Source organism: Strongylocentrotus purpuratus, unplaced genomic scaffold (assembly GCF_000002235.5).
Source record: "Strongylocentrotus purpuratus isolate Spur 01 unplaced genomic scaffold, Spur_5.0 spur5_scaffold_1, whole genome shotgun sequence".
Lineage (NCBI taxonomy): Eukaryota > Metazoa > Echinodermata > Echinoidea > Camarodonta > Strongylocentrotidae > Strongylocentrotus > Strongylocentrotus purpuratus.
In genome coordinates, this window is record NW_022145594.1 from 32,829,025 (window position 1) to 32,844,807 (window position 15,783).

The 15,783-nt window shown below is 38.8% G+C and overlaps 1 pseudogene; it reads right to left on the reverse strand.

The window, feature by feature from the left end:
• Nucleotides 1–1,117: 1,117 nt before the first annotated feature.
• Nucleotides 1,118–14,452, reverse strand: LOC586736 (annotated as a pseudogene).
• Between the last annotated feature and the right edge of the window lie 1,331 nt (nt 14,453–15,783).

Below are 15,783 nucleotides of genomic sequence, written 5' to 3' on the forward strand. Positions count from 1 at the left end.
CTTATGAAATTGTAAATAATAAACTCTTTATGTTGTATAGCTCCCTCTCAAGGTCAAGATATTAATTAAACATTTTATTTTCTATTGTACAAAATACGACAAAGATAGACGTCTCTTAAAAGAAAGGATTAAATTGAACAACCCCAATCTGAAACAATTATTGATGTCTAACCCAATTTTTACTCGTGAATTATTGGGTTACATATACGATACTAATCGTTTTAGATAGCTTTTAAAGCTATCAGGGATCCCCTTAACTTATGTCGATCCTGTAATAATATATAAAATGAAGTATTTGCGGTTTTTTCCATGAACAATTGCAACTAACTCCCATCTCGCCTTTTATGTGCATTTTATGCAATTTTAATATTGCAGCTTTTTTTTTATTTTTTATTTTTTATTTTTTTTATAAAACCATATCACTATTAATTTCATTTCACCAAGGAAAGTCGCTCGTGGGCTTGATTTCCGAAGCCCACGCCAAAGCTATACACGAAATTGACTGGCGCAAATAATCTTTGAGATTGAAGAGCGCCATCTAAACGAAGAACCAACCAACCAACTATAAAACAATGTTTCTTGGCTAAAATCGACCGATTAGCTATTCCCGTTTGGAAATGATATATCACAACTACATTTTCTGAGATTTTCATGGTCGCACCTACCATTGTACGGCCATAGGCGCTATTTGAAATTTATCAAAATTTACCGGGAGCACCGGTAAATTTTTATATTCCATTTTTCTCGAAAGCAGAAGTGTTTTAGGGGCTAAATTTTCTAGTGTTTATAATACATCCACAGGGGCATCCAAACATATCAAAATTGTAAAGAATCACTCTCCACCCAATTTTCAAAACTTCCAAAAACTTTGTAATACCTTTAAGTGAATATGTGTGAACACTTATTACAGCAACATGGCGTAACTCCCTCAATATTAAACTGATACTGAAATGAGAAACACTGTTTTGAGGGAGCTGTAATTTGTGTCCTTATCAAAGTGAAAAAAAGCTCAGAAGCTGTGTGTGATAAGATACAAAATGTAATGTGCGGTGCTCTTAAGTGTGCTTTACGAAACCCCGCGGTAAACCGGCACCTTCCTATCACAGGCCTTTGTTATTTACGTCGGGCGAAGCTTCATCTCCGTCTTCTTGAGGGAGTATAAATTACCGAGCCAATCATACCATACCACACCCTTGCCGTACTCTGTGTTTTGACCGTTCAGGTATAGGCCGTTGTACCACCAGCCTCCTTTGTAAACACCGGCGCAGCTTCCCCTTCTACCATCATGATCGCGGTCCCGTGTACTGAACGGACAACCCGCATGATACGACATACTGTCACCTGCATAGAAATGAGAAATGGATTTACACATGATATGAATTAGTTCAATATACGATCTCTCCGTACTCGACTTGAGGCTGTATGTTCGTATTGTAACGTAGCCGTCCGTCGGGGACTGCTGTGTCTTCTGTATATTGATGTAACAGACTTAGGAGCATTCGTTAGTAAGTATGAATACTTTTCTCACCCCTCCTTTTCCCCACTTGCTATCCATTTACGGATTAAATAAAATAAATAAACAATACAAAAAACACCAATAATAAACACCACTATTGTTTACCGCGTCATAATGTGCAAAAGCATTTTATAATAACGTATTTTACTGTACAAACGAATTACAGTATTACCCTATGACGCAATTATACGTGTAACCGTTTTTATCGTATGATTGTAATACCATGCAATGTGGTCTTTGACAGTATTACAATGAACCATATTACCAAATTACGGTATTACTGAATTTGCCGTTTTACTGCATTACCGTATAACTAGCCTACTGTAGGCGTATTACCCTCTTACCGTAAAACGTATCCTGCGGTAGGCCTACCCCCCCCCCGCCCCCCCCCCCCCCCCACTCCTGGGTCGGAATGGCCGCATGCGTGTTACCAAAATGTCCGGTAAAGGGGTACTTTTCACGCACCAAAGTCCGGCTTTTACCCGGCCCGTATTGACTTTACACACCGGACTTAGGGGGTGTTTTCAAAAGGAGGGAACACGCATATGCGTACCCTAAATAACACTGAGTGAGGGGGGGGGACGGGGTGGTTCCTTGCATTGCAATGTGTCCCAAAACGACAACCCCCCCCCCCCCCCATTTATTTCATGTACACAAAAGAAGAAGGAAAAAAACGCCTTAATTGATTTAACTCTTTAATAACGTTAGTGATTCCACGAGGATCATATTTTTGGAAAATATCATGTACACGACACATTGCAGGGGATCTCCCTATTACCTGCGCCTCCGAAATAGTTGCCAAGGGCCAGGGTGGAATTTGCGACCTCGTCTGCAATACTGAAATTGCTGTAGGTGGCATAGCGTGTTTGTCCATCGAAGTCTTCGAGGTCGATCCGTAGCTCGTAGGTCTTATTACGGGAAAGGCGGTGGATGTTGTCGTTACCAAGCCAGTGCTCGGAGGAAACGTTACCAAAACCGTATTTGTATTCGGACCAGGAGAGAAAGAAGTCAACAGAACCATCCTGTCTTCGCTGGAAGACCTAAAGAGGGAGAGTGGGAGGGAGAGGGGGGGGGGAGATAAAGAAAGAAAGATTAGGAAAGAGAGACAGCTAGAGAGAAAGGAAGAGAGAGAGAGAGAAAGAGAGGGAAAGAAAGAGAGAGATAGAGGAAGACGTCGAGATAGAGGGAGAGAGGGAGAGAGAGAAAAGGAGACAGAGAGATAAAGAAAGACGGATGTCGATAGAAAGGGAGAAGGGAGAGAGAGAGAGAGAGAGAGAGAGAGAGGAGAGAGAGAGAGGGGGGGGGGAGAGAAAGAGTAAACGAGTGTGCGGGTGTGTATTCATAAATTTTCATAACATTAATAATACTTAAGAGAGGAAGGATGGAAGATGAAATGTTTATGGGAATTACTTTTGAAAAGTGTACCAACACGAAGAAGAGTGGCTGTTTATATCACATTTCGCTCCAATCATAAGGATGCGCAGTCTTAATTGTGGGCTAAGAAGAATGCGAAGGCAAAGACTTTTAAAAGATCAACCAAATCAATATCATTAAGCAATATCGATTCTGTTTATCATGAGGGCCCAGCAATTATAATAATAATATGGTTATTTATATAGCGCCGGTATCCACCAGGGCGGAGAGTTGGGAAATGTTGATGGATGAAATAGGATATAGGATATATATTGCCCTTAAGTTGATTCTTAACACGATCCATTTTCGAAAAAATCATCTAAAAGGACATTGTAATACCCTATTGTATGTCCTATAGATTTTTTTGTTGATTGTCATGTTTAAAAATATTTGAAATGGATGACGCACAAGGCAAGGTTAACTTTCCGAAGATATTTGACATAGTGTTTCTTGAAAATCATTTTAAAAGTGGACGGGGTTGATAAAGTTGAAATTTGAGCTATCATCATTTCTCACCGTCCAGCGACCTCCGTCCGTTTCCATATCACAGTCAACGAAGAGAGGATCATCACCATCTCCATCGGGATAGATGGGATATACTCCACTGAGAAGGGATAGTCCACCAGTCTGTATCTCAGCGCAGTCACGCGGGAGTCTAGGAACTGATATAGGAAACACAAAGGTGGTGTAGTTGAGAGAATTGAATTTCAGAGGACCGGCCTCTCATGGAAAAAGGGTCACGGATTGGATCCTTGCTTGGTATTTGGTGTTATGTTAAAACAATACAGTGTAAAGCTATACAAAACTTAGCAAAGAAAATGTCAAGTTGACAAGTAAAGCAGGGCTCCCACTTAGCCGAGTTGTATCAGCGAGTTATGGCGAGTTGTGGTGAGTTGCCTCAAAGAGGCACTCGCAATAACTCGCTAACAATTTGGTATGGGTTAGCGTAACTCGTTACAACATTCTAAGACTCTCCTCGAAGTCGCGAGCAGTTCCAAAATTTTGAACATGTTCACAAATTTTCCCCGATTCGTTTTAATTCGAGGTGAACTCGCCTACACTCGTATTATTCTCGCATTAATCGTAAGAAGCTCGCGCTGCACTCGTAGCAACTAGCCACCTTATGAAGAGTGCAGCGCAAGCTTGTAACGAGTAATGCGAGTATCTTACGAGTGTAAGCCAGTTCACCTCGAGTAACAACGAATTCACCTCGAGTTACAACGAATAAGTGAACATTTTGAACATGTTCAACATTTTCGCTGATTCGTTGTAGCTCGAGGTAAAATTGCTTAACACTCGTAATATACTCGTAGCAACTCGCCACCTTATGAAGAGTGCAGCGCGAGCTTGTTACAAGTAATACGTGTATATTACGAGTGTAGGCGAGTTCACCTCGAATTACAATGAATCGGGGAAAATTTGTGAACATTTTCAAAATTTTGGAACTGCTCGCGACTTCGAGGAGAGTCGTGGAATGTTGTAAAGAGTTACGCTAAGCCATACCGAATTGTTCGCGAGTTATTGCGAGTGCCTCTTTGAGGCAACTCACCACACCTCGCCATAACTCGCTAATAAAATTTGGCTAAGTGGGAGCCCTGCTAGAGGAGGAGTGATCATACCAAGAGTCGCACTAGGAGGATTAAACAAAAATACATTTCATTAAGTCGTTTTTTATCCTGAATGATTGAATAAAACATCTCATTGAGAGAGAAAAAAAACGTTTAGACCCTAATGGCCTTATAATCTCAATTTTATTATGAACAGTAATTGCTGCTATATAGTGCAACAAAAGATGAGGACTAAAGAGTGCGAGTTAGTAATTCAAAAGGACCCTTGTACTGTTCATATTTTATTCATTTTGTTGGCAATCCCTGAATGTGAATGTCCAATGGTGCGTCAAACATCACACAAATCACTGACGCACCTATGCGTCAGCAAAATTACGCCCCGTTTGCAAGAGGCATTAAGTTGTTATAACGCCGGACGTCGAGCTGGAGTTGCCATTCGCCTGACGTAGGACTGGGTTAGCGACCTGTGTCGTCTTTGACGCGTCGTATGAATGTGACACCGCAGAGACAATAATACTTATAGATTAATAGCCATCATAGAATTGATTTTTAAAAACACAGTCCTACATCAGCAAAATGAAACCTTGCGTGCAATGGGAATGATATGATATGCTCACCAGCCGTGGCGGTGACTTGCGTCATTTTGGCCGGTACGATCGTAGAAGTGTCAGTGAAGTTAGTCATGGCTGATGGTGCTTCTGCCGAAACACAAGATTCATGCAAAACATTAAATAATAATGAAGATGATAATGGTGATAATGATGATCACAATAATAATACTACTACTAATAATAATGATACCAACAATAACAATTATGATGATAATGATAATAACAATGATAATAACAATTATCATGATGATGATGATAATAATAATGATAATGATACAAATCATCATCATAAAACGAAGAAGAAGGAGAACATGAACAAGAATAAGAACAAGAATATGAAAAACGAGAAAAATGGCTTTTGATAAAGGATATGTAGGGGATCTAGGGGTCGCCCTTCGTATTAGGTTCATGAAATAAGAATTAAAAAGGCCGCTTACTGGCAATGATTAATCTGAAATGCACGAAGTGTGATTTCTCCATGACTGTATAGAATATAATGTTGATATTCGGTTTCATTTGAACCATTGGGGTCACATGAAATTTACAGTTTTAATATAAACATTGATCCGCCCCTTTGCGTTTCAGCCGTCAGAATTGTGGAAAGATGTATCAAAAGAACAACTTTTACCAAACCAAAATCGAAACTTGTATAATGCTGGTACATTTCTGGGGGCGGAATACCCGCTCCCCCCGAAAAAATACTCAAGTACTATTCCCCATTATCTCAAATCCCCCCCCCCCCAAGGATTGAGGCCCACTTCGATTGTTTTGATTCCCTTATCGCTTTAAAACTATTTTAAATAGACTGGATCAACTCGTAGAGGTGTTATGGTCGAGTGGATACGTCGCCGGACTGTCGATCACAAGGTCCGCGGTTCGAGTCCCGCCGCCGCACTAATGTCCTTTGGCAAGATATTGATCTACATTTGCCACACTCCACCCAGGTGAAGTAAATGGGTACCTGGTAGGAATTTATTCCTTGAAATGCTAGAGCGCTATAATGGCAGCATAGATAAAGCCGGGGTAATAATATCCAAGTTTGGAAGCGCTTAGAGAATTATTGTGATTTGTGCTATATAAAAGCTGAATATTATTAAAATATTATTTTTAACTCTCTCATAGTGTTTTACTCATTATGCCTAGTTGCCTTGCCGACAATAAACACAATGGCCAACTTGGTGATTGAGTTCATATTTGCCAATTTTGTCTCGTCAACCCTTGGTTCTGATAAATAAAAATAAACAAAAATTTGTTTGTATTTTTATTGGCAAGGCTCTCTCTCTCTCTCTTTCTCTCTCTCTCTCTCTCTCTCTCCCTCTCTCTCCCTATGCCTCTTTCACCTGTGTGACTGAAGATCACTCAACAACAAAAACGGCTTTTAAACAAATCTTTTTTTTTGTGTGTGTGTAGCTTATACGCTTTCAGCAGAATAGTTTATTATTAATGAGTAGCACCGTGACATTTTCACGAATTACGATTTTTTATATAATTTGGTTAAAGATAAACTTGAGTTCTGGTAAAAAAAAGAAAATTAATTGTCACAGAATCAAACGAAACTTACACTGAATGTTCAAGATTACAAATAAATGACATGTGCCAAACAATTTTGGAAGAAAATGTATACTGGCTGAGTAATGAGCATAAGAAGACAAGGAAATCAAGGTAGTACCAGCCCCGACACCAATTAATGTTGTCCCATATATAGCTTTCTGTGTAAGTGCTTGTTACTTTACCAAGACTCGGTCAAATTTATTATGATTTTGATGAATCCAGAACCTTGCAGTCCACACCAATACTTACATGCTACATGATCAACTGTTTCTGATCCTTTCCACACCTTTTCTTTCACAATGCAAACGCATTACCAGTACTAAAGTTTATCTTTAAACGGTTATTATGAAGAAGAATTTTTTTGGGGAAATGTCTGTGGTACTGATGCAAACTGTGGGGCGTGGAATCATCGGAAAGAAAAAAATAGTGATAACGATAATAATAATGATAATAGTAATAATAATACTAATACTAATAATAGTAATATTAATAGTAGCAATAACAATAGTTATAGTATGAACATTAATGATATTAATAATAAGCTCGATTTTTGTTCAGCTATCTTTTTCCGAATCAACATAAAAAGCATGAGAAAGCTTAGAAATTATTTTCCATCTCTACCAGAACACAGCAGACTTCTCTTTAACAAATGAAATGTAATTCTGGTAAAAAAATGGCTCATGAAGATGGAGTATCTTTGAATGGCTTACCATCTATTAGTAAGCCTTTTGTTTGGACAGCAGGATGTGATCGAACAAACGAAAACGTACTGGTTGGGCTTAAAGTTCACATATTCTCAATGCGCGTTTATCTCTTATATGCATGAGTCGTTCGCCACTAATAGCACATGGGGGTGTGTGCGTGTGTGTGTGTGTGTGTGTGAGGTGTCGTTGCGTGTATTGTGCGTGTATTCGGGGTAGGGGTGGATGGGTGCGTGTGCATGCGTGAAAGGGAGCATGTATATGGGAGTGTGCGTGTTTGCGGATTGGTGTTGGTGAAGACAATCATAACAAAAGAAATTTGAGCAAAGTTAGAATTTGAATTTGAATTAAATTCCAATAAATTCCAATCAGCTAGACTGGACCTAGACTTAAGTTATGTTTTCTATTAGCAAAAACAAGTAATACATTACTATTCAAGACAGAAAAGTACAACAGAAACACGCATTATTTCTTGTCAACAGAAAGAAAGGCTGTAGACATTGTTTGATCTGTTCGTTTTTTCCTTATTCATCTTCTTCAACTTGTCTCTTCAAAAATCTAATATTCCGCTACCATTTTATCTTCTGTTCCTTCAATTTTATTTCTTTGTCCTATTCCTAAGTATTTAAAAAAATAATCGTCATCCCTTATTGCTTTTCCATACATCCGCAAATTATATTGCATGAGGTTTTTTAATCGAAAATATCTCTTCACTATAAAGCTAGGCTTTGTTTCTTACCAGCATTTCAAATTATATTGCGTGAGGTTTTTTAATCGAAAATATCTCTTCACTATAAAGCTAGGCTTTGTTTCTCACCAGCATTTCACTTGTAATTATGTATGTAATTAGACCACAACTCCTCTTCTGACATTTTATGAAACCTTCGACTTTGGGATTTCATATGATAGACAAAACGTTGAATCGTGCCAATTTCCATGATGTTTGAAGAAAACAAATTTTAAAAAGGGATACATTCTCTTTATGTAAAGGATTTGGCAAGGGAAAAGGGGGGACAAAGCGAGAAGGCGAAACCAAATTGCCAGTATTAAGAACAATAAAATCGAAAACCAGGTAAATGACCTAAACTTTCCTTGAGTTCACTAATGTTCTCTTATCAGACAACAACTCCGAGCCACGCATCTTCCTTATCAGGGCTCTTTCTTTTCTCCTCAACATACCCTCTTCTACTTTCTGCACATTCAAACTTTCTGAACCATATACCATCGCTACTATTAGGTCTACTGCTATGATATTCATCAAAACTCACATGACATGAAAAGAATAGGAAATGTCACAAAATATCCTTATTATGTTTCCTTTTTAAACCTTTATCAGAACTGATTTTTGTTGATATATTGTTCTTACGTTCATTGCAGTGTTTCCCTTGAAATCCAGCTGAACAGAGGCACAGATAACTTCCCATAGTCTCCTCGCACCAGCTGTTTTCACAGAGCTTCTTGTCACAATCTATCAAAGATAAAGGAAAGAAACTTAGTTTGTGTGTGTGGGTGGGTGTTTGTATGTGTGCGTTTATGCGAATGTCTGTGAGACGGTTGAGCATGTTTTAGCCTTGCTTTTTTATTGCATGCTCAATCAAACAGAAAACCTACGACTTTATATGAACTTACGGAAATGGAAATAAGAAACTGCCAGCTTTTACCGGTAAAAATATGTATATTTTTCTCTTTTCATTATCATTCTGTGAATAATTGTATATGCACTTATACTTTGATAAAAAAAAAAGGGAGAAATTAACCAGACTTTTAAGAAAGTCTAACAACTCCTTCCCGAGTAGAATTTTGCGATGTTTTGCGATGTTCTGACATGTTACCTGTTGCATATATATTTACTATACGAGAGCTTTTAGACAGTGTTGTTTACATATGACGTCATGTGTCTCGTGCCAGTAAAGTGCGCGCTGGCTAAAAGCTTTATTTCACATTGTTATGTTTAGAAACAGGTTCCTTGAAACTAACATGCAATTGAAATTAACATGCCACTTAGAAATGCAGTGCTGCTGTTCAGGCACAGCTCATTGTTATTCATATTAGATGCATACACACAATGCAAGTATATGCAAGGGTCTTCTGTTGACTACACAGATTGATACATATGTAAAAGCACATGGACATTGAGTCTGGATTAAACTACCAAAGCAACCACACGTGTTTCTGCAGGCTCCATATTGTTTGTCTCTATACTTACATTTATTTAGCTTAATAGTTTTTACTTTCCAACCCACAACACAACACACATCATGGCCGACCAAGCTACCGACGCGCTTCTAAGTGACTGGGGATTCAATGTCTTAATTGAAATCACTTTTCTATTAACCAATTTGAAGTTTTTAACTTATAGCGTAAGTTCACAGTTACAATTTTCAGTATCTGTACGCAAATGTCAGAATAAAGGTAGACTTAAAATCGTCGCGTCATGCAGTGCGGCACTGATCGCGCACTCGTTTATAACGTGTGCTAAATTCCTTGCCATATAGATTGCATGTATCCCTATATATGCAGTTTATACGTGCGTGCATGCGCGCTCATGCAAAATGGGCACTGTTTTGGCGCTAATTCATTAATTGCAGAATTACCCTACCATATTGTAGTCTTGTAGTCTTCATATACCTATATAGAGACCCAGAAGTAGTGGTGCACTTATTCAGAGTATCAAACCCAAATTATACCCCATTATACAACCCTTTTGTTGTAAACAACCCCCACTGAACAACAGCTCCTTTTTAAACAACTTTCTTTAAACAACCCAGTTGGTGTAAACAACCCCCACTGAACAACAGCTCCTTTTTAAACAACTTTCTTTAAACAACCCAGTTGGTGTAAACAATCCCCACTGAACAACAGCTCCTTTTTAAACAACTTTCTTTAAACAACCCAGTTGGTGTAAACAACCCCCACTGAACAACAGCTCCTTTTTAAACAACTTTCTTTAAACAACCCAGTTGGTGTAAACAATCCCCACTGAACAACACCTCCTTTTTAAACAACTTTCTTTAAACAACCCAGTTGGTGTAAACAATCCCCACTGAACAACAGCTCCTTTTTAAACAACCGTCTTTAAACAACACCAGTTGTTTAAATTGTGATTTTAAACAAGTTGTTCAAAATGTTGATCAACTAAGTGTTTAAACTTTAAACAACTCGAGTTGCTTAACATTTTAAACAACTCTTAGATCAGGTCACCCGTTAATCAAGAGTTGTTTAAACTTTTAAACAACTTGTTCACAAAAATTTTAACTGTGTATCAAGGCCTTGGCATCAATGGGGCGTAGTATTGGTTTTCCTGCAACACAGTATAGTTCACTTTATAGGAAATCTCTTTTTGAGGATAATTGAAGGTGACACCGACTATTCACTTAATAAGGAGGGTCTTTTGAGACCTTCGGGCGTTTCACAAAATATCGACTTAAGTTGGACTTGACATATGGCAGGCGTTTCGAGGGACGTGGAAATCATGGTCACAAATTTATAGAATTTAATTTTGTTCGTAGTTAATTGTTAAAGAAATAAAATTATCGAAAAATCTTAACTTATTGGGCAATTTTCCTCAAATTGTACATCTGGTGCAGGTTCCTTTAGGGGCATATAATGCCTATCATAATAAATCATAGTCCAAGTCTTATGTAGAACTTGAAATTACATTAATTTTTTCTTCAACAATGAACTGTAAACAAATGTCAATTCTGTATATTTGTGACGACGATTTGCACATTCCTTGAGAGTCCAATGGTGAGAGCAACCAGTGGCATGAACGGCCTGACATTGTTCGATTCCATCTGAAGTTAATTTTAGTCTTTGTGAAACAGCCCCCTCCAAGATCTGTCTTCATTTCATGCCTTTCCATGTGCAATCTTACGAGCTAACAGAATTATTCCACACCCGGTTAGCTACTAGTTTACACAGCATGCTTTTCCCATGGTCGAAAACTGTAAGGAGGGACGAAATAATATTACTCCCTTTGCTCCTCCTTCACAAACGCCGATACATACTTTTTGTATTGGTAAGGCCCGGTCACACAGATGGGACGCATGGGGGACGCACGGCCAGCGCATTGGAAATTTGCAATTTGGGCCAGTGCGTTGTCGTTCGCTAGGCGTGCGTCATCATTCGTTACTCGTTCGTCGAGCGCGCTGGACCCACGCTATGCATTCGTCGTTATTCGCTGTGTGCGTCGGGATTTTTGAGTATGCTCAAAAGTGTGCGTGGAGCTCGACGCATGAATGTACACGCCAAAGGCACGCCAGACATGCGTGGAGCGCGCTAGACCAGCGCCAGACATACGCGGAGCACACGCCCTGTATACGCACAGCGCGCTAGCTACACGCTGTGCATTTTGTGTCAGCTCGCTAGCTTTTCCAAAATCATGACAAAAGTTAGTCACACGGCTTTTTCCGATTTCCAAGGCGCGGGCCGTGCGTCGTCTATGTGTGACCACCTCTGTTGAGAACGCGGTGCATGCGTGGACCATTTGTCCAGCGCGATAGCAACACGCTGTTCATTCGTGGAAGTTGTTATCATGTGCGCTCTGTGTGCGCCCTGTATGCGCCCTGTATGCGTCCAGCGCGCTAGCAACACGCTATGCATTTGGTGTCAGCTAGCTGTAGCTTCGACAAAAGTTGGGCGCACGACAACGCACTGGCCAAAATTGTAAATTTCCAATGCGCTGGCCGTGCGTTCCCCATGCGTCCCCTCTGTGTGACCGGGCCTTTAGAGGAAGGAGCCAACTGTTTTTGTTGGTGCTTTGAGGAACACCAAAGAAGCCAGGACAGTGTTATGTAGTCCTCGAGAGAAGCACCTATTCATGCTCTTCATTGACAACAGCAGTTGAATACTGCTACAAGATGTTTCAAGTACTACAGCTGGATTACCCTGCCCATGCAGCTGTCATATGGGACTTCTTTGATCGTCTCATTTATGGAATTCGTACCAAGGATTTTATTAAACCATGGACCCTAGTACAGATGGACTAATAATGAGAGTCTTTCTTTGATCACATCATTAACACCGCCACCTGATAATGTGTATGTTGATGAGGACATTTATTTGACGCGACAATGTTTATTATGTGATCACGCATCATAACAGACAAAAGAACTTTTACATTTCTTCAGATTCTTTTCGCTAGTCCAGGGCCCAGAGTGTAGTTTCAGGATAAGTATCGTGATTTAAGACCAGTTAGAGGAGCAGTGAACCCCAAATTATGACAATTAATTTGTGTGATATTAGATTGATTATTAAAGAAGTGGACACTGCATGGTGGACATACATCTGGACTTCCAAAACTTTGAAAAATACATATTCTTTACTGTCCCATTACCTTCTATTCCTTGAAAATTGATAGGATAAGTTTTAAAATGAAGTTTAAAATCATTGTGTTACATCCAAATTTACAGGTTTCTCTTGTAAACTACTTCTAATTTTCTATTGAAGATGTAAAGTAACATTGTTTTAAAATTGAAATTTTTAAACTACATACTTTTTAATATAATGTATGATGAGAGAACTCTGAGTTTGCACTGTCATTCAAACTGATTTTGGAAAATAAAGTCAACAAATTATGTTACTGAATATAAAATGTCGTGGACTTTATATGATTTGCATAGTGTGTGAGTGAAGAACTTCAAATCAATGCTAAATTTAGAAATCAGCCAAAATTATGGTTTATATTCTCTATTGACAAATAATGATTACTTAACAGCTATTATAAACACAATATTAATCAGCGGTTTAGTTAAACCCTTAGTCGAATCCACCTTTGTTTTTAATCAGTATTGAGTAAAAACATGTACTTAAACATGTACTTAATAACTTAGTACATGTTTTTACTCAATATTGATTAAGCAACTAAGCGTTACCCGGAAAACATCATACTCAATATTTGAGCAAAAAATTGCTCAAAAAATTTGAGTCAATACATGTACTCGTTAATTGAGTAAAATTTGGCTCAACTCATGAGCAGTTTCTTACTCGACATGAATTGATTACGTTTCTACCCAGATACTGAGTAAAAAAGGGAACCGCTCAACAAAGGAGTAAATATTGAGTAAAGGTTGACTTATTCAAACAGAGTAGATATTTAGTCTTTTATTGAGTAATATTTTTACTCAACAGATGAGTAGATTTGTTACTCAACACATGCTGAGTAAAGTTTACTCAAAATTGGGTGGTTCCCTTTTGACTACTTAAAAGAGTAAAATTTTTACTCAAATTGAGCAGTTTTTATTTAGAGTGTACGAAAATGGGGATCATAGGGCACGAACCGGCACCGAGTACGCATAGTTTGCTATATAGAGGGCGCAAGTAGCTATAAGTAATACAGTGGGGCTTTAAACAAACTCAATACCAGTAAGTAGTGGTTGGAGAAAGGTGTATTGTATTGGTGCGGGAGCTTAGAGGAAATTCCCCCCCCCCCCCCCCCCCCCATCATTGTACATGCCGTTTTGCCCATGCTTCATTTAACCAAGGAGTTTTAAGAGCTGGAGTCCCAACTGGCAACAAATTATTTCAAGCAGCTGCTGTTTTCTAAGGTTGCACAATCGAATCTACAGGTGTTTCAGGGGCGGCCGAGCGACTTCCAAAGTATGGGGGGGGGGGAACACCAGCAAAGAAAGACACTTTCTGGAAAAAAAGGGCACTTACAAATGGATATCTCAAAGCGAAAATATACCATTTTTTAGACAGTGGTAAATATACATTGTGATTACATTACAAAAAACTATATCATTCTTGGAATTATGAATCTTTGAAATTATGAACCCTATTTTATTTTCGGAATAATAAACCACCGGGCCTGGCATTTGACATTTGTATTCCGGAATTATGAACCTTCTTAGAATAAGATAACTTCGGAAAACAAGTGCCCTTGTAGTTATAGCCTACTTCTGTTTAACGAAAAAAAGAGAAGGGGTCTAAATGATTACCAGGAAATTTGCATATTCCGTATCCGGGAGGAATTCCTAACTTTCCTTTCCGTCTAGGGCAACCGTTAGCCGCCGGCGGAACAGGGATGAGTTTCGGAATCATCTGTACCATACTGCCGTTGGTGTGTTGCTTCTGCAGACACTCGTTGAACATTGGTAAGGTGTAATTGAGTCCAAACACGTTCTTGTGGCAGGTTTGTGTCCTTTTCGTTGCATCTAATGGCAAGGGTAAACCTGTGTGCCAGAATGATGATGAAGATAATAATAATATTAATAAAATGATGATAATATTACACTACGGAGAAGATAAAGAATGATAACGAAAAGAAAGTTTTTTTTTTTATTGAGGTCATGAGGGGGCACTGACATTATGGCAGCTAGGGGCAACAATCGTATTATGTTCATGAAATGTGAACCACCTTTTTATGATGAAAGTTGAAATTTCACCTTCTTTTCACGTTCTTCCTCTCTCCTTCCCTTTTTCATTTTGCCTTCTTTGGGCGAAGAGGATTCGGCGCATGTGCCTGAATAGTTTAGCTACTGCACGCTACAATGCTCTTTTTCATCTACAATTTTATGTATCTACGCCGCCAGATAAATTTCATACTTCAATAAAAGAAAAAAAAATCTTTAACGTTGGTTTAAAGCTACACGCTACTCATATAGAAATACAGTTTACGGTGTATTTTAGGTGATAAGTCTGAGATAATTAAAAAAAAAAAAGGCAAAAAGATTTCTGAATACAAAGGAAAATAATGAATTCCGTTGAAGAAATATTCATAACATATTAAGAATGAGCATATTACAACATTCGGTAAAAACATAGATAACAATTATTTAAATAGGGTTGCAAACGGGTTTTAATCTTGTCTGAGGAGTAGGGTACATACCAACTGAAAGGAAGATCACCGTGCCATATATGCACTTCCAATGAAGCTTTAGTTTACTGGTCTGTAATTGGAAACAGGTTTACACAATAAATGTCATGAATTTAAAGTTTTGATGTAAATTTAAGAATAATAAATAATCTAATTATCTATGTGGCTTATCTTATCATAGATCATCTCGACTAGCATACAGATATCGGACGGTACGTGCCTCCCTAGTAACCCAAGTGGGAGGGGCCTACTTAATTACACAACTTCGAGAATGTGCCACCCCTCCCCCCCCCCCCCCTGCCCCGTGAGGTGATCATCATTTTACTGTACTTTATTTGTCTTTTGTCAGGCGATATTGGGCTGCAGCCCACGGCAAGGCGATTCCAGTATAAAGGCATATACTCTAATTTGACACTTTACCACAATTCCTAAAGCCTTGGGCAGAGCCTAGTTCTTCCAGTGTTTGGCTGTGTCGAATAAAGAGCAGCATATGCAATAAACCGTCAGAATAGTCTCAGAGTGCAGCCATTGTTAGGCACGGTGACTGACAAGACGTTGCGCCTGTAAACTACGGCAGTTCTGTGGCCAGTTTAATAACTAACTGACT